The 18,092-nt window shown below is 46.3% G+C and overlaps 1 protein-coding gene across 3 annotated transcripts in view; it reads right to left on the bottom strand.

Annotated features, from left to right (window-relative positions):
- Positions 1-18,092, bottom strand: part of FAM168A (family with sequence similarity 168 member A) — a 163,865-nt gene that overhangs the window by 80,625 nt on the left and 65,148 nt on the right. Inside the window, exon 3 of one of the 3 annotated variants that reach the window (XM_084305999.1) lies at positions 11,146-11,237. The exons of the other annotated variants lie outside the window; for them this stretch is intronic. The gene's annotated coding sequence lies outside the window, so the exon portion shown is untranslated. The remainder of the gene's footprint in view (positions 1-11,145; positions 11,238-18,092) is intronic. 3 annotated transcript variants of the gene reach the window in all.

Below are 18,092 nucleotides of genomic sequence, written 5' to 3'. Positions count from 1 at the left end.
TGCATGGAAAATTTAATGGGTAATTTATAAGCACCAAGCAGCTCCGGAGTTTGGATCTTCTGGATCTCCTGATGCCCCAAAATAAACGCTTAGGTGTGAAAAAACTTGACCTTTCCTTTGGTGAAAGTGATGATCTACTTAAAAGCCAGAGGATCCACAGAACTCACGATTCAATTAGGCTAGATAGGATATAAAAACACAGTAAAAGAAACCCTTGTCCTGGCCCAAAAAAAACAAGGAACAGATGGTTACTGAATTCAGGTGTCACACTTGGTGACAACAAACCAGCGAGCCCAAAAATGATGTAGGAAAAAGACCACAGCTGGATTTCTGATTATCTGTGTTAGGCAGAGCTTAGAAAAACACCAGCCTGGCCCTCAGTAGATGAGAAACCAGCCCCCCTACAACAAAACTGCAGCAAGGAAAAAAAAAAAGGAAAATAAAAGAAAAAAAAAAAAAAAGCTGTTATATTAGCTTGCATCCAGAGAACAAAATGTCTGTGTGCAGATGAATCCTGCACTATAAATTCCTCGCTTTATATCTACAAGACAGATGGGTTTCACCTGCAGGTAGCCAACAAATAAATGCATTTTCAAAAATATCTAACATATCTGTCCCTGCGTGCCCAGAAAACACTCTCAGTAGTTCTCAAATGCTTTTTCCCGATATATTCCTATTAATTTCTTTAACTGGAGACCTTGCTGGCTTTTCCTTTTGAAGCGAGCCCCGCTGCACTCCTGCATTTAGTGCTCTCGTTCTGCTCTCCAACTCAGCCACATCCTCCCCCGGGTGATTATCCTGATTTTTTTATCTTCGCCACCTGACTTTGCTGTGTTTTGCTTTAAAAAGCCTTCCCCGAACACGCAGCTTGAAGCCTCTTCTCTCTGCCTCTTTCTCTGCACAAACGAAGGCTTGGGAGATTTGGGTTGGCCATGAGGAGGGTGCTGCAGGACCAGGGGATCCGCAGATGTGTAAGGGAGTTTCTGGACTTGTCCCAGTAATATAGTTGCCCCATCCCAGTGCTGGTGTGAGCCCTGCAGTGAGCATGAGGTGGGACTGGCTCTAGAGGTCTCCAGCCAGCATTTGGAGACCTCTGGAGACCTCTCCAACCAACTCAAGCTCCAGCTCCAAGTAGTCTGTGCTTTAATTCCCCTTTCTCACATCTCCATCTCATCTCGCAGCCTCTGGATGTGACGTCCAGGACCTTGCACTTGGCCTTGGTGAACCTTGTGAGGTTCCAGCCCTCGGCCTGCCCAGGTCCCTGTGGATGCCATCCCTTCCTCCGGCGTGTTGACCACACCACAAAGCTCAGGGTCATCAGCAAACCTGCTGAGGATGCACTCAATCCCCCTGTCTATATCATTAATAAGAATATTAAACAGATATTAAAGATATTAATTGCTTTCTAAAGACCTTTTGGTACTCGGTTGGACACCAGAAGCCTTGGAAGGGCAGCAGGGGACAGACTGGTGCCTCCACATTTCCATTTATCACTATTTATACTGTAAGCTCATCCATAAAACGTGTGGTTTTAAGATGCTTCCCGAGATCGTGAAAATTGACTTACCACATCAGCTGTGATGCCAAACAAGCCCTAAATAGTATCTGACATTTTTAGTTAACCTAGCGGGGAATTTGACCTACCGTAAAATTACTGAAACTTTAAACTCCTATCCTATATCACCGTGATGACTTTCATCCTGTCACTGTAAAAAAAAAAGCAGAATAATGTTGTTGGTTATCTTTCTCATCTGAGACTTCTCGAGCTGCTTCAGACCTTGCTCACGGCCAGCCGTTGTTCCTTCTCCTAAGAGAGTGCCAGTTTAGTAGCCAGATATAAAACTAGTCGAAAATAATATTCGAAAATAATATTTGTAAAACACAATTTATGTACTAGTAAATATAAGCTTCCCCTCTTTAAATATATTAAATAATCCATCACCCCTGCAAGCTTCTTTTTGCAGAAGAAGCCTGAAGGAGAGCAGCGGGGTGACTTGCTCCAGGTAAACTCCAGAGCATGACACGTGCTGCCATCAGCACATTGTTTTTAATATGGGTGACTCAAGTAATTAAGCATTTTTCGGAGATGTGGACTCAGATTGGGCAAAGAATCCACTCTCACTTGCAAACCACACACCCAAATCGCAGTGGATGTGCACAAAACTCCTCCTTTCCCTCCAGCCTACAATATAGCGTTTTCTTTTCTTTTCCACTGGCTCAAACTAAACTGTATTAACCAACTTCTGATTTAAAAAAAAAAAAAAATCAATACCAGAAAAAGTCACGTTATCCTCCAAGATGTGTTTTAATTTACGTTTGTTCCGAAATTTCCAACCACTACCACTAATTGCCTGCCTTCGATTGTAGCAATTACTCCCCTCGGTACGGGAGAATCGCCTTCCAGCCATATCCTGAATATTGAAAACATCTTTCCTTCCCACACGCTGCAACGGGATAAAGATCTGAAGTTGTTTCTGAATGGAGGACGAAGTTGAAACACCAGAAATACAATATCCCTGGAATTACAAGCAGACAAGAGCAGAGACGTCCTATAAATAATATATAGGACAGAATCCCCTTGGTTTTATTGGGTCAGCATTGAAATCCATCGTGCTGCAGGTTCTGGCTGTGTGGTTTAGGACTTCCAGGCATGGTTGTTCCTCTGTGCCCTCCAGTGGTCTTCTCCCAGGTCCTGCTATGTGGTCGCAGGCTTCTTTCTCTGCTGGAGACTGAAAACCAAGGGGCAGGAGAACAACGGAGACATCCCCTGGTGGGCACCATGCCACGTCCCTGCCTGTCCTCTCTGTTTTCTCCTCAAGGACAAGGATATTGAGACTGGGAAAAAAAAGATGAACTGTGCACAGAGAGGGGATTGATCCTCCGCAACAGCTCCTTTTCCCTTCAATATTTTGCAATCTTTGTTCTAAAACAAAGCTGTATCAGGCAAGACGAAGGAGAGCACATGCTAAATCTGTCAGCGGAAAGGGAGCCTTGGCAAGAGGTCTGTTTCTCATCCTCTTTTTGCAAGTTTGCGTTGGCAAGAGGAACAGTATTAACGTGCCCAGGAGAGTGGAAGCCTTTCCTATTCCTTGGGAAGCTGCGTGCAAGGAAGGAGAGCAGAGCCCAGGTCCTGGTGTGCCTGGTGCTACTGAAAACTGCAAATACCCGGCTAACATATTTTGCAAAAGGGGTTACCACTTGGAAAAAAAGAAGCCCGTTGGGCTTTTCGTGTAAAAGCTGCCAAGTGATGAACACACAGAACTCAGGCTAAGAAAATTAGGCGTTTACAGCAATCACAGCCAGGCTGAGGCAGGTGCTTTACTTCCCATGGGCATATGGGACAGTTGGTGAAAAAGAGATGCAATTATTACTAAAAGCCATCAATATACAGATAATTGACATTGAAAATACGACATAAATTAGTTTGTTTAAAGGCTAAATACTTACTTAACCACCTCTACCTCTCCAATATCAGCGTGGAGTGGAAAAACGGGTGGTCTATAGCTTGCTCCTCTGCCCTTGCCCACAGAAGGCTTGCACTGCTTTAGTTTGAAGGTTAAGCAGTGCTGCTGGGGATCACTGCTGTAGAAAATATCCAATGCACATCATATCTGACCTGTTTACTGCTTGGTATTTCCAATACATCAAGCAAACTTAAGACTTTGTGGGTAGATGCTGCAAAAGTACCTTGGAAATAGCACGTAACCCGCTTAAGAAAAAGAAAGTCGACATCAGATGACCACGATCAACCTGTTGAAGAGTTTAAATGAAGGCTATGCATGTTCACAGAGCTGTAACACACACCAAACATCCAGCAGGGACTTTACCAAGGTTAGTTGTAGCCATGTGCAAGGAGAGACAGGAGACCTGGATCGGCGAGCCCGTGACATGGCCGCACGACGCGCGCAGTACGCAGTCAACCCCAATATTCGTTTCATAATCCCTGCAAAAGCCAAGTTCGTTTTCAGCCTGCCATTCCAGAGGATTTTGCAGGGCTTTTATTCACCTGAATAGTCATTCAGGTTTCCAGTGAATATATCCGGCGCAGGAGGCCAGCGCCAGGCGCGCTTTCACAGCCGACACAAAGAAGAGGGATGAAAGGCCACAGCAAGTCAACAATTAACGCTCTTCATAGGTTTCCGGATTTTCCTTCCCAAACTAAAGAGTGGGAAGAGATTCAATGAAGTCTGAAGGAGCTTATGGCTCGCAGTTTATATCAGCACTCTTAGTTTAAAGAAAAAAAAAGACTTGATTCAACAAGGGCTGGCCAGACAGCCCAGTTTTGCTTTCCTGTTTCCCATCTGGGGGGGATACAAGCTAGTTTGGGGACTGAATGGCACGGCAGAAAGAAAGAGACAAGTAGTCATTAACTTTTTTTCTTAAAATGACACTGCATTCGTGCTTTGAACCAAAAAAAAAGTCGCTCAGGCCTCTCAGAAATGCTGAAAAGGAAACGCTGACTTGTCGGCTGCCGTCCCGAGGCAGCTAAGCAAATATTTGCCTTCACACGCACACATTTCCATTGGCCTCAAGTGGATTCCCCCTGAGTGGAAGGCCGAGGAGATGTGGAAGCACTCGGATAATCAGGGTTTGGGGATCCAAATGTAGGCAATAAAAAAAACAGACCTGTGGTGGTTGGTTTCAAGGTGAGCAGTGGGATACCCCGGCAAATCCAACGGGGTGACGCACTCGGTGTCAAAGAGTGAGGCAGCGGTTTCAGGTGCAAATATTGAAATTTTTGATAAAATACTAAAAAAAGTCAACACGTTCACTCGTCAAAGGATGATGCAACATTAGGAGGGCATCCAGCAAAGATGCTATCACCTTAATTCACGAAGCTGACATTCACATTTGCTCGGGCTCGAAGGATGCCGGAGGATGCCGCTACAACGCCTTTCACCAGAGCAGTGATAAAAATCTGATTTTTGATCTATTGGTGCCCCTTTGATGCTATGGACAAAAAAAAAAAGTCTGAAAGTTTTAATCTGCCACACGATGGCTTAATTGCATGCTATTAGTTATGATAAAGAAATCAATTTTGTAATTTTACCGATTCAGTGAATTTGGTTTTTATAGGTCATCTACGGTCAACAGATTATCCCAAATCTTACACACATGCTGCCACCACAGCTCTGACTGTCTACAGAATCTGTTTAATTGTAAGCTTGCCTAAGCTTCCTGCATTTTTAGTATCATTTCCATGTTATTACAGGTGCAAAGGCAAAAGTTTGGCTGAAGACAGAATGTAAAATACGTCTTCTCTGAAATACAGTGACATTAAACTTGTGCATCTAAGTCTCCGTACCAGAAATAAATAACATATCAGCTGTAAGACACCAAAGCATGTGCTGTCCACTGCCTTGTGCATGGACACAGCAGTGGTTTGATCTCCATCCCAAATCCAGCGCCTGTGCATGTCCAAATAGATACATACGGGAGGTGTTATCTGCAACCTCTAATTAACTGTGCCCAGAATTAACTACTGCTGCCATTTTACACTTGGCTGTAGACATGCTCCTTGGCATGCTCAGGTGCATTCCCCAGCTGGTTTTGCACAAACGGATGTGCAAAAAGGAGTTTTTTTACCTTAAAAACTGTTCGGAGCTAAGATTCGTGTGCATTCTGCAAAGATCCGGGCACATCAGACAAAGCTGACTGCATGACTTAGAGATGCACACCCCTTATTTATGCAATTTTTTTTTGAGGGGGAGGGAGAAATCAGGCCCTTAATTTGCAACCGATTTGAGACATTTCTTTTCAGGCTGATAAAAACATCTCTGCACATAACAAGCTTTTTGCCATCGTTCTTCAAAACAATTCAGTTCACATCTTAAATTAACTGCATCAATCATCCGACAGGTGCATGCCACCTACTCAAGTTACCTGGGATGAAAAGCACAGCCTGGCAGGGGACTTTTATTTTTCTGATTCCATCTCCAATCCCTTTTTGATGAGCTCGCACGCTCGTCTCTGCATGCTCAGAGCCTGAGCTCGATACTCCAAGGCAGCGTTTTGAGAAACGTCGGGTGGGGTGCGCTTTTTTTTCCTTAAAAACAACAGAAATCGGGTTCCTGCTTTCAGTTCCCAGGCAATTCAGGTTTAACAGACAGCTTCCTAGGAAGACAGACCTCTGGAGAGCTAATAAGGAGCTGTGATCTCTGAACTGTAGGAAGCGTAGCAAAATCCCCCGTAGCCCAGCAGGCAGCAGGTCCCGTTAGCAAGCCAGAATTGCGCATCCTCGGGCAGGCCAGTCCGGAGGTGCTGGCAGTGTGACCAGCACAGAAAACAGAGGCAGAGCACAGGGCAGGACCTGAGAGATCTGCACATGAATTGCCAGGCAACGCGGGGAAAAAATGTCCTTGATGGAAAGAAGAGGAGGGCAAATTGTGAGAGTAATCATGACCTCTGCAATCTGGAGAGCCTGGGAATATACACTTCATAAAGAGCCAGCATTACACAGCAAGACATTTCTCCAAAGTCTCCCCTTTCTTTCTTTCTTTCTTTCTTTCTTTCCTTTTTTTTTTTTTCCCCTCCCCAAACAGATTTCTTTCACTAACTTTGAAATACCCTAGCTATTACTTTTCCATTCGTAACACGGATTTCTTTGGATACGTTAAAACGTTTCAATAGAGCAGGACACGTGTTGAGAAGCCGGAGCACAGCAAATGAAACGTCGTGGGGTATCACAGGTATAAATTTCCCGGGGTGAAGGGGTCCCCTCCAACGCCCCCAAATTACAGGGGAAGGTGCTCGAAGCCGGGTGCTTCGTGCCGCGGCTGCCGGCACCCCACCACTTTCTGCAGAAAGAAGAAATAAAAAAAATAATAATTTGCCTTCCAACGTGGCTGAAGGCTACGTCGATGTAATTAGGAAGCTTTCTAGGAGTGGCACTTCTGCTTCACCCTCAGGCAATCTGTTTGCCACAGGCAAGCAATTAGCTGAACGCGTTCCTTTGGCGTTAAAGCACTTTGCAGAGGAAGCCCAGGTTTCCCCCAGCTAGCGCTATTCGTTTCCAAATTACCGTGCCACCACGCTGGGTGCATACAAAACCGCAGGTATTTCAGACTAGCGTGGATGAGCCGGGCCTTTTCCACTTTCTGGCGAGGCTGCCAGCGATGCTCAGTGGTCTCACATCTCTCCTTTGTTCCCAGCAGCCTACACCGAAAGCGTCGGCAAAAAAGACGAAGCCCACGCCCGCACCTCGGCTGCGTTTTCATCTGGTGCAAACTGCCTGTCACCGGCTGAAAGAGAAGGAAAGGTGCAACACAGAAGAGGAGGAGTGACGTTTTTTGAAGGATTGCGTTCTGCAGAGAGGCAAAACCTCCTCTCGTTTTCATAGAAGGATGCGAAATCTCGGCAGAGGCGAAACGTCTTTTGAGGAAGGAACCTTGGAGAAGGAACCCAGCAGAACAGCAGGTGGGTGATGCCACGAGCTCCTCTCCCTCTCACCCCTTCCAGCAGCAACCTCTCTGCAGCAGGAGCTGGGGCGTGCAGCTATCTGCTGACCCCGGATTGCAATCTCCTTCTGCTGGAACGACAAACGCTGAGCTCCTGATTCGCAACTCACCGTCGCCATCTGATTTTGAAAGCCTTCTGCAGACATCGAGGGGAGGAAGGATGCAGAAAACGTAACGTGGGAGCGAGCTGCTTAGCCTGTGCCGCCAGTTCTTGGCAAAATGAGAGGTAAAAATATTCTCTGGCCCCTGTACCACCACTCAAACCTGAGCTGACATCACCAACAGGCAGCTTCCCGTGAGCTTTTCCCTCTGTCCCTCTGCACTGGTGTCGCATCGCGCAGAGCCCGCTCCTCTCCATCTCATGGATATCGACCAGGCTGTGAAATGAGTTAATGATTTCAGCCTAGATCTCAGTAAATAGCTGCTCGCATCCGCGACGGGCAGTAATTGCCCCTTTAGTGGCAGTTAAGAGCAGAGCACGCAGGCAGGGCTGAGGTCAGCGGGGAGGAAAGCGCCGCGATCCTGCCCGGATTCTGCACAACACCAGGAGCACCTCGTAGCTTCCACACCTCTAGGTCAGCCACCACTGAGGATTTCAGCGTTAAATTCACCCTGCCCTCAAAGTAAAGACATAAAAATTGGAAAATAACTTCATACCCGGGGGAAGATCCTTCCTGCTGAGACAGGAACCGTCACCAAACCCGCAATGGAGTTCCAAAGCCGACAGCCCATGGACGTGGCTCTGATGAACTTCCCTCCACGGGTGAGATGTGGAGGAGGAGAATTTCCCTAGAGAATGGGAACAACTCACCTACCACCCTCCGGATCCAAATCTGACATTTGTGTTATTAAAATGCCAGGTGAGGGCTTCATGAAATTCCAATGGCGAAGCGGATTCTGCGAATCGCCGGTGCTGAACTCTTCTCGTGATGGACGAGCTCTAAAATATTGTGACAGTCTTGAAAACGCCGTGATCAACAGCAAAGACGCTTAAAGATAAAGAACACCCATGGGGGAGCACAAGTGGACTGGATTAGAAGCATTTTTTGGACTCGTGGATCTCCGAGTCCAAAACCTGGCACAGACACAGCTGAGTCACGGCAGCTCCACTTGGTATAAATCCAGGAGCATCACTCCCGAAATAGGTTAATGAAATACTAAAGAGGATAAAAGGGAAATTCCATCTTGAACGTGGAGAGAAAGACGTAGTCTTAAGGAATTTAACACAGTAGGAAAAACTGTGGGCTCACTAGCTTGCAAAGCTAATGAAACACTGGTATGGCTGAAGAGGACCTTTGTTAAATATAATCCTGAAATTAAAAAAAAAAAAAAAAAGAGTAACATAAAAATATGATTATTTCTAATCTTGTAGTCCAGTATTTAGAACTTACTTCACTTGAAAAGGCTTCTTGCTTGCTGCATTTCTTTAAAGGCTCTTTGGTGGTTTTTCACAGAGTAAGGTTTCAGATGAAGGCGGCACAAACCCTGGTGTTTTATTCTTCCAGAGGTAAGGAAACTGAAGAAAGAGTGCTACAGAAAGGTCTTTGAAGTATCCATCAAGAAAAGTTTATAGGAACTCTCCGGATTCCCCAAAAGACGGGGCTCACAAAAGAAGCGTGTCCATAGCCGTCAGGCTGGCTTTGACCTTTTCAGGTAGGAGCAGACGGCCGTGAAGCAGCCCACGATGTCAGATAATCTCCTGCAAACCTCTTTCCCTGCATGCTCTCCAGGCCTGCTCTCCGTGCTTCTTACCCCGCGCGACTTTGACAAACTGTAACTCAATTCTCCGGCTGTTAATTACGGCGCTCCGAAAAAAAAAAAAAAAAAAAAAGTGAAGCCACGCATCGCTGCTTTCCCGACACCAGACCCTTCGCAGTCATACATCTTAATTTGCTGTAGTTTTGTTAACTCGAGGTCTGCTCCCACAGCCCCTTTCACGAGTGCTTAACGGCGCCTCGCCGTCCGAGACACGCGTCTCTTGCTGAGCTCAGCAGAAGCAGGAGATTCACAGCACGCACGCGTCTCGTCCACCACGGTCCTAAGGCTTGGCAGCTATCCCTGGCTATCTCTAGCTCCCCTGCATTAGGGATGGACAGGGATGTGTCTCTTTTACCATCAGAATGTGGTTTTGACCTGCTGGTAGTTTCTTCAAAGCTTGTGCTAGCATAGAAATGGCTGCCAGGGTGGCTGAAGTTCCCACCTGACTCGTTAGGGTGGCTTTGATGGGATTTGGTTAAGTCCGTGTCCTGTTTGTCCATGTCCCATGTCCTATTTATGTCCTGACAGGTTGGAGACTTCATACAACCACAGAATCATTTAGGAATGACCTTCAGGTACAAATTCCTAGCAGACCCATCAGTGATCAATCCAAAGGATTCAAGTTAATCAAAAGCTTCCAAATCTATTTTGGAAGTAGTAGTTGTAGTCCCAGGAACTGGGACTGATTTAATCATGTCATGTTTTCCTTTTGGGGGGGAAACATGTAATAAATTAAGAGTACAGAGCTCTGTGAAGCATGTGTATTAGTTTACCTGGGAGCTACAGGTCTGATGGAGACATTACTGCACTCTACTGTTTGGCTGAGAAGAAGTCATGCTAGATATGAGGTCTTCAAGTCTCTCAAAACCTATTGAACCCATTAAAGCTGATCAGTGGGGAGACCTAGGAACGTCTCCCTGTAATTGAGGCAAAAGAACACAACTGAGTGCGCCTCGGCAGCTCACCCACGCTCGCTGTCAGCAACTGTCAAGGCCTTCTTCTGCTCCCTAAACTGCAAACAAGCTGAAGATGAATCATTATGGATCCGTGGACTTTCAGAACAAAGGCTCATTTTTCCAGCTCCAATCTTCCAGATCCTTTGGCTGGCAGGAGCAGCAGCCCTCCAAGTGCAGGTATCTCACCACCATAAAAGCAATTCCAGAGCTGGATGCAGTAGGAAGACAACAAGTGCAATTTCTCCTCTCAGCATTGCCCTGAAATACATCATGTCCCATCATCGGCGTGCCTTTTAATCTGTCTCCCAAAATAAACTACCCCATTAGGAGCAGTCTGGTTTCTGCAATTTTTAAAGCAGAGCTCAGTCATTTCTTTTAGAGGGCTCTGCTACAAGCTTATGAATATTTTCAATTTGGATCTGATGCTGCGAAACTTTTCACTTGCTGAACTGTGGACTTGCACTGATTATTAAACAAGGCATGAAAAGCAAAGCAAATTGCACTTATTTGAGTTTGCGTTAGCCGAGTGCCACGCATCCCAGTTCTGGAGCGGTGTGACAGCTGTCACACACAAAGCACGTCCCAGCTTTACAGGAGGCAGTAGCCAAGAGTAAAACAAGGCGGCTCCAGGGATCACAACCAGCATTAATCATCGTGCACCGGCACCATCGCTTGCAAAGGCTCTGACGAGCGTCACAGACAGGGATATGTTCTCAGCAAGGAGGAGGAGGAGCAGCAGTTATGCAGGTGTTTACAGGTAGCTCTTTTCAGCACGTGCTTGGAGAAATCACGTGGTGAGGGAGGAGGAGGAGGGCTGCCATCAAAGGATAACTGGAGATGGACAACAGCCTCCCCCACAGAATGAGAAAAAACGCATAGGGCACAGAGACTGCAAAGTGCTGTGTGTGAAAAGCCAGCAGGAGGCATGTAAACGGAGAGATGACTCGGTCAAAGCACAGGGAAGGGAATGATACCTGCAGTCCAAAGGACAGAAACCACCTTAGAGAGTCCTCTCCTAGACTATCTCTGTGACGGAGCACCAGCGTTATCCTCTTAGCTAGCAGATCTGCAAGTGAAAAATGCAAAATAACGAACACGAACATTGCAACCTCCTCCCACTCACCCTGCAAGCCCTGTCCAGCTGAAAGCAGAGGCATCACCTCTCAAGCATTGAGCTGCAGCTATGACAAATGGGATTACCTTCCCCTGTTCCTATATACAGGGGGGGTGGCCAGCTGCAGGTAATAACACGCACGTTACCATCCAAACGGCCTTGCCGTAAAATCTAAGGTCAGGTACCTCCTTCTGAGGTAGAAGTTCCACCTCTGTCAGAAAAGATACAGAAAAAGGAAGATTTAAGGTTAAAATGCCACTGTCGTAGGGGATCTAGGTTTAGTTCCCAGAGGTGCATTTAATTCTGAGATAGGGAAGCTTTTTTTGCAAAAGATGTTAAGAGCACGTGGAATGATAAAAGAGGCAATTCCTTACAGACATACTCGGAGCAGACACCTGGAGCTCCACAGAGTCCCAGCTAAAGCTCTGCTGAGCTTTGTACCTGTGGTATTAACAGATCCTTCAAGGCTTAAAGCTGGCAAACACCCTGTAAGGAGGTCGTGCACCTCCCAAAAAGGGGTATGAGCAGTTTGGGAATAAAAAGAGGATACCGTGGGAGAGTTTCTCTGTTCAAGGGAAATTCAGGCTCCCTGAGGGTTAACAGGATTACAGGGAAGATGACTGAAGTTGGCAGAAGAGGCCAAACGAGGAGGGTTGGAGCTTCCCAGACAGCCAGTTTTTCTTCCAACCCCACGTATTCTTGGAGAATCTCAAGATCCAGAAAGTGATCAGTCACTCATCACACAACAAACCTACCCCATGGGCCACAGACACCATTTAGCATCACCAGGAGGGCACATATCAGATCTGTCTGGGAATACAAACTTGTAGTTTGGCAAAACCATTGCCAAAGGACTGAATCATTTTCCTTTTAAACTGGGAAGAAACTAATCCCGTTTCCACTCCAGAGTCTCAGCAGCTGTGCTGCATCCCGTCAAGGACAGACGCCTTGTTGCACAGCATCAGCCACTGTTTTACCTGCGACATGGGGGAGCTCAGAAGCAGAGCAGTGACAAAGCAGCCTCAGAAAAACCAACTCGCAGCCTCCTGCAGCAAGCAGAGCTCTCAAGCAGCCTTAAAAAAATCAGCAGCTCCTGTTGGGCTGAGATACATCTGTCAGCTCCTGGAGCTACTGCAGGTGATAAGGGGGCCTCTTACCATATCCCTGCCACCCGTCTTCCATATTCTTCAAGCAGAGAATGCCCTGCACATCCCACAGCTCCTTCACTGCCTCCAGGAAAGAAAGACTGCAAGAGGAATTATACAGACAGCTCCAGGAACCAGGCTTAAATCCATCTCAGCACAATAACTGAACGACCGACCCGCTGCCCCTGCCTCCCTCGTCCCAAAGCTCTGTGTTTGGAAATGGCTGGATCAGTCCTGCATTTGGGGAGCTTGGGAGGAAATGTCTTTCACATTGTTTTTCAAGAAACGCGTCCGTTTTCCCTTTGTTCAGGTGAAAATTTCAAAACCGCTGTTTGAGTCCGAGATTGAGCTGAAAGAAAAGACACATCAAAAGGGAATGAAATGGACCTGGGCTCCCGGCGGCTACAGCCTGAGCTGCAGGGAAAACGATGAGCTCAGAAAGCAGAAACTGAGAGACACAAATAACGTCCTTACTGCTTTCTGTTATAACACAGGTATGATTTCTGAGTAGTAGAACAAGGTTTTAAGAAAAAAAAATAATAATAATAATGACTGCCGAGAATGCCAGCAATTCTCCTGGACAAGCAATAGGCTGTATCAGGCAGCAACAGGAGCTCAGACTCCATTTTGATTTGCACTTTCAGGTGTTTCATTTTGGTCCACGTCTGATCTTGCAGGCGTTGTACTTCAAGCACACAAGCAGTGTTGTGGTACAGGAGAAGGATGCAGCTTGACCTCATACCAAAGTCTTGCTTTTGGACATCCACACCAGGTTTCCAGGGCCCTGGTGCCCAGGTGCAGCCTGGAGGAGCTCCTAACAAGGGCTGAGGCTGCTCAAGAAATAGTATCCTAACCAAAATCCGTCAGTGAGCTGGGGAATAACTAAACACAAGACGGTAACTGCAGTGATGTCCAGGAGTGCAGCACCAAGTCTGCTGCTGCTCCCATCCTGCTCCAGCCACACAGAGGCTCTGGAGGCCATCGAAGTCATTATGGACTTCATTAAGGCAACCTGAAGCAACAGGGCTGAGCATCCTCAAGGAGACCTCAATGAAGAACTGTGTCTGCTCATGTTGAACCCCAGTGCTAGGATAACAGGAGCACAAACATCTAGGAATGCTCTGAACAAGGAAATCAGACACCATAAGTCCAGTAAACAGCATCCTCTCTCCAACAGAGGCCAGGCACATGAGCAGGGAAGGAGATGTGGAAAGGATGAGTGTGCCATGATGCCCCTCACCTCTGGCAAAGTGATCTTCACAGACGCCCTGAGAAAGAAGGGATTTGGCAGCCCACAAAGATCTTTCCTATAAATTTTTTCTCACTGCCTATTAACCTATGTAAAGCTGTTATCCTCCGCAACTCACAATGGCTATGAATTAAACTGCACGTATGTAAAGAACTACTCCATTTTCTAAGGAGACTGCTGCCAGTTTTACTCAACGTCCCCCAGTTCTTGTAGCAAAGAGCCATCAAGATCACTCACATTCCCTATCTGACACGGGACTTCATAGATATACAGCCTTCAGACATGGCAGGAGGGTGTATGTACTATGGTATCCCAGTATTTGTGCTAACAGCATTTGCTCAGTGGAAGGAGAGACACCTTTTCCACTCATAACAGACACAAGCATGGGCAGATGCCCCCAAACCTGAGCAAATCCCTTCCAAAGAAGAGACTGCGTCACGAAACAAAGCTTTGAGAGCAGTCTGCAACAGGAATTTCGTGCACAGGGGAGGAGGGCATTTGCTAAAAGCACAACCATGACAATATCCTGAGTGAACAACTCTTCTTTAGCCCTTTTGGCTTGGTTTAAATGTCACACCTGAGGTGGCGTGGGGCAGGCGGCCTGCTGCCCGCCACCTCCTTTCGGGAGGCCTGTCCTGAGGACCTCCACCTTTCTTCTCCCTCTCAATGCTTCCCTCCACACTGAAATGTCCTCAAGAAGTGTTGTCAGCCTCTGCTGTGGCATCCCTGGGGGCTTCTGCTGGATTAAAGCCTCCTGCAGAGAGTTGCTCCCACAACATTTGTCCCGCCGGGAGGGCCATGAAGCCTCGGTTCAAGTCTGATCGATCGCTTCTGACGGCACCCAAAACTGCACCAAATGTTGCACAATGTGGAAAAAAATAGCACTGAACTTTGTTCCCAGAAGAAAGAAAGGAAAGATTAAACATTGCACAGCAGGGAGCTACGGGCTGAGGCCTAATTTGTGACAGAAAAAAACAAAGAGGCCTCATGAGCAACCCCACAGCACGTGGGGGATCCCTGGGGCTGACTGCTGCACCTTGTCCTGCCCTCCCCTGCTTTGAGAGGAATTAAAATGAAACGTGGGGAGTTTTAATCCCTCTCTCCGCCTGTGGTAACAGGAGAGCCCACTGAGAGCCCCCACGGCTTCTTGGCACCACAGGATCCCTGCCTTGGGAGGTGCCTTTTCTTGCAACCCATCACCTATAGAGGGACGCTGGCTTCGGTGCTATTACAAAGCACAGCATCGCACGGGGGTTTTGCCCTTTCTAAAACACCCCTCAATACACACCACAATGCACGTAGGGCCTAAGAAGGAGGTTGAAAGCCTCACAAATTGAGGCTTCACATCGTTTCAGAGGAGGCTGGCAGTGCCCAGAAAGCCGCCGGAAAAGTAATTTAAAGGTCACTTCTCCGAGAGCAGGGGAGGCAATAAAACCCAGTGGCCTCATCTGTGGAGAGGAATAGGTGATGTGAACAGAAGCACAACCAGATAAGTCAGGAGGTATTAAAAAAAAATAAAGGAAAGGACTCTAAGGCTCTGGATTTGAGCTCCTGACAAGGAGTCCTAATTCATACGGAGAGAGCTTCAGAACAGCCCATCAACACTTGGCCCTCCCCGCTAACTGGTTTCTTAGATCTGCTGAGCTGTTTGGGCTGAATGAGCAATTAGAGTATAAGAAAACAGATGGCTCTATTTGGCAACTTCTTTGGAAGTGTCATTTTGAGACTAGCCAGGTCATATCACAACTAAATTACTTCGGATGAACCGCTTTCAGACGACCTGTAATAAAGAGCTGAGACTATTCAAGGCAGCAGGCTCTACGACTGCCAAACGGATTGCACCCATTCAACCACCGACATATTCTAACATTAACAACGGAGTCAGTTATTCCTCATTAATAGGATATTTAACCATTGTGGAAGAGAAGCATGCTTGGCAAACAGGAAGCATTTAAGTGCTGAGTATGTCATTTTTTTTTCCTTTATTTTATTCAAAACCCTGAAGTTTTGGCCCATAGACGGAATTACTGCTTTTCTAAAATACAGCCACCACTGGGAACAAACTGGGGTACTGCTGAAGAGCAGCACTACATGGACTGAGACTGAGGAAAGACAGGGGTCACGTCTTCACAGATAAAACTTTAATTGCTAGCACAAGTCCATTCTGCAACCCAAGAGCCAAGGCACCCATCCCTCCCACCCATCAGATGCAGACACGCGTTCAACATCGACAGTCAATAAAAGTCCGGCGGGTAAACCTGTGCTGCCATCTCCAACCTGGCTGCAGAGAAACAAACAAGAGCTTAGTGAATAATTCTGTTTGGATCAAGACTCACAGAATAATTCAGGATGGAAGGGACCTCGGGCAGTGGTCCTCTCTTACCCCCCAACCCCATGAGGGACAACTTCAAAGCTGCCTTAGGTTGCTTGTGGCCTGTCTGCTTGGTGTTCCAGCATCAATGAAGACAGAGGCTCTTGTGTATAATATTAATGCAATCATTATGCAATTAATTCTTATTCTCTTCATAGTAATCTTGGTTCTCCAAGACTGGCAGAGTAGAAAAAAATATGAGCAAAATTGGATTGGATGTTAGGAAAAGCTTCTTCACTGAAAGGTGGTCGGGCACTGGAACAGGCTCCCAGGAGCAGTGGACCTGAGGCTTTTTTTTGGCCCTGGTCTCCATGTGTTTGAGTCATCTGCAAGTAACTGTGCTGATCCTCGTGGGTCCCTTCCAACTCAGGATTTGCCACGAGTCTAAGATTCTAAAACACACACTAAAGAAAGCTTTAATACAACTAGAAGACAAATTCAGCCAAAAGCATAATTCTCCCGTTCCCAATTTCAGAAACCAGCTGTAATCTGAGAAAGGGCTCGGGATTTTCAAGGCTTTACTGGAATTTGCTCTGAATGATCACCGTTAACTAAAATTTCCACATTACCTCCCAGACGGCACCCTCGGCAGTACAAGGTTTCTGTGTGTTCGTGGAGACGTTGGCTCAGTGCGGCTTTGAAGCGGTCACCGCCGCGCCAGGACGCCCAGTGCTGCTGATCGTGGCTGTGCAGCATAGATACAACTGCTCTCGTGCAGTCAAACCCCAAAAACTTCCAAAGGATTAGACAGAGGTTTCAGCAAAATAAATAGGTGATGTTTTCTAGGACAAAACCAGTCCCGCTGAAGAGTAATCGTCATACGTTTCGACCACCGCCACCATATTTCAATGTCCAATTTTATATCAAGAAGTAAATCACCCTGAAGCTCCAGCAACACAAAACACATGAAGGAGTCCTAAGCTGGCAATTTAATGTTCACTAGATGCCCATTTCATACAAACTACCAGAAAAATAGACGACACGACTGAAATTCACTTGCATTTATCCATTCCCACAACCAGACCGCAAGCGCGTGACTAATTTCCATCCCAAAGCTGCTGTTGGCAATTCACTTGAGAGTCTGGCAAGCACATCTTCCCAAAAGCCTGAATCCCACTTTTGCGTTTGTTTAATCATAGATAGGCCCAGCTGGAGGCAGGGGGTGTGCAATTCCGTTTTTCTGAAAGACACTAAGTGCAATCTATGCAAATTAATGTTTTTAAAATAATTCATAAACGTAGCCTATAATATTAAGTCTTCGGCTTAAGTCCAGCAACTTGTGTAATGCAGAACTCGAAGAAAATTGGATTCCTTATGCGGAATTTACCTATTCATAATCAAATTTTAACAGCAGAATGAGTTAAAGATTAAAATTGCCTAACCCAGATTTTAAATGGGATCTCAAGAACAAATTTATTTATGCCTTTTCACTATTCCGGCTGTCCAAGGCCGGAGGTTGCTGGGTCCCTCTGCCACGCACATATCTTGCAGCATTGCCACCAGGAAACTCCAAAGGGCTTCCAGTTGTTAACAGGATCCTGCAGAAGGAAAATCTGATCCAACAGTTCCCCTTTTGGAAGGTGATCTGAACCACAGAGAGCTTACAGATACTGTGGGAGAGGGATTTAACAGCTCTGGGGAAAAGGGAGCCCCCAAAACCCATTCTACTGATTATTTTTTTAAATATTCATGTGCTGTTTTAATAGCTAGACACCTCGCTAGGATCGTTTTTAAAAACCTGATCCTGCAGACATTCTGTTTGCATTGGTAGCTCTGAGTCATGAAATTAGTCCTAGCGCTGCCAATGGACCATCACTTAGCAGGGCTTAAGAGAACATGATACTTAAGGGAAAATAACGTTTGGCCTCCATATTTTGGAAATTTCTTTTACTTTAAATAAAAAAAAAAAAAAAAGGTTTAGGCAGTTACAACCAGCTGTAGACCACCCAGATTACTGAATTTTTTCCAGGTTCAAAAATAGGAAGGATGGGCATATTTCTGCTTTTAGCACATTCAGTGCTTCGTACTGACCTTATCTCTTT

Source organism: Netta rufina (assembly GCF_964035555.1).
Source record: "Netta rufina genome assembly, chromosome: 1".
In the NCBI taxonomy this organism is placed as follows: domain Eukaryota; kingdom Metazoa; phylum Chordata; class Aves; order Anseriformes; family Anatidae; genus Netta; species Netta rufina.
Note: the sequence above shows the minus strand (reverse complement) of the source record. Positions and strands in the feature narration are given on the sequence as shown.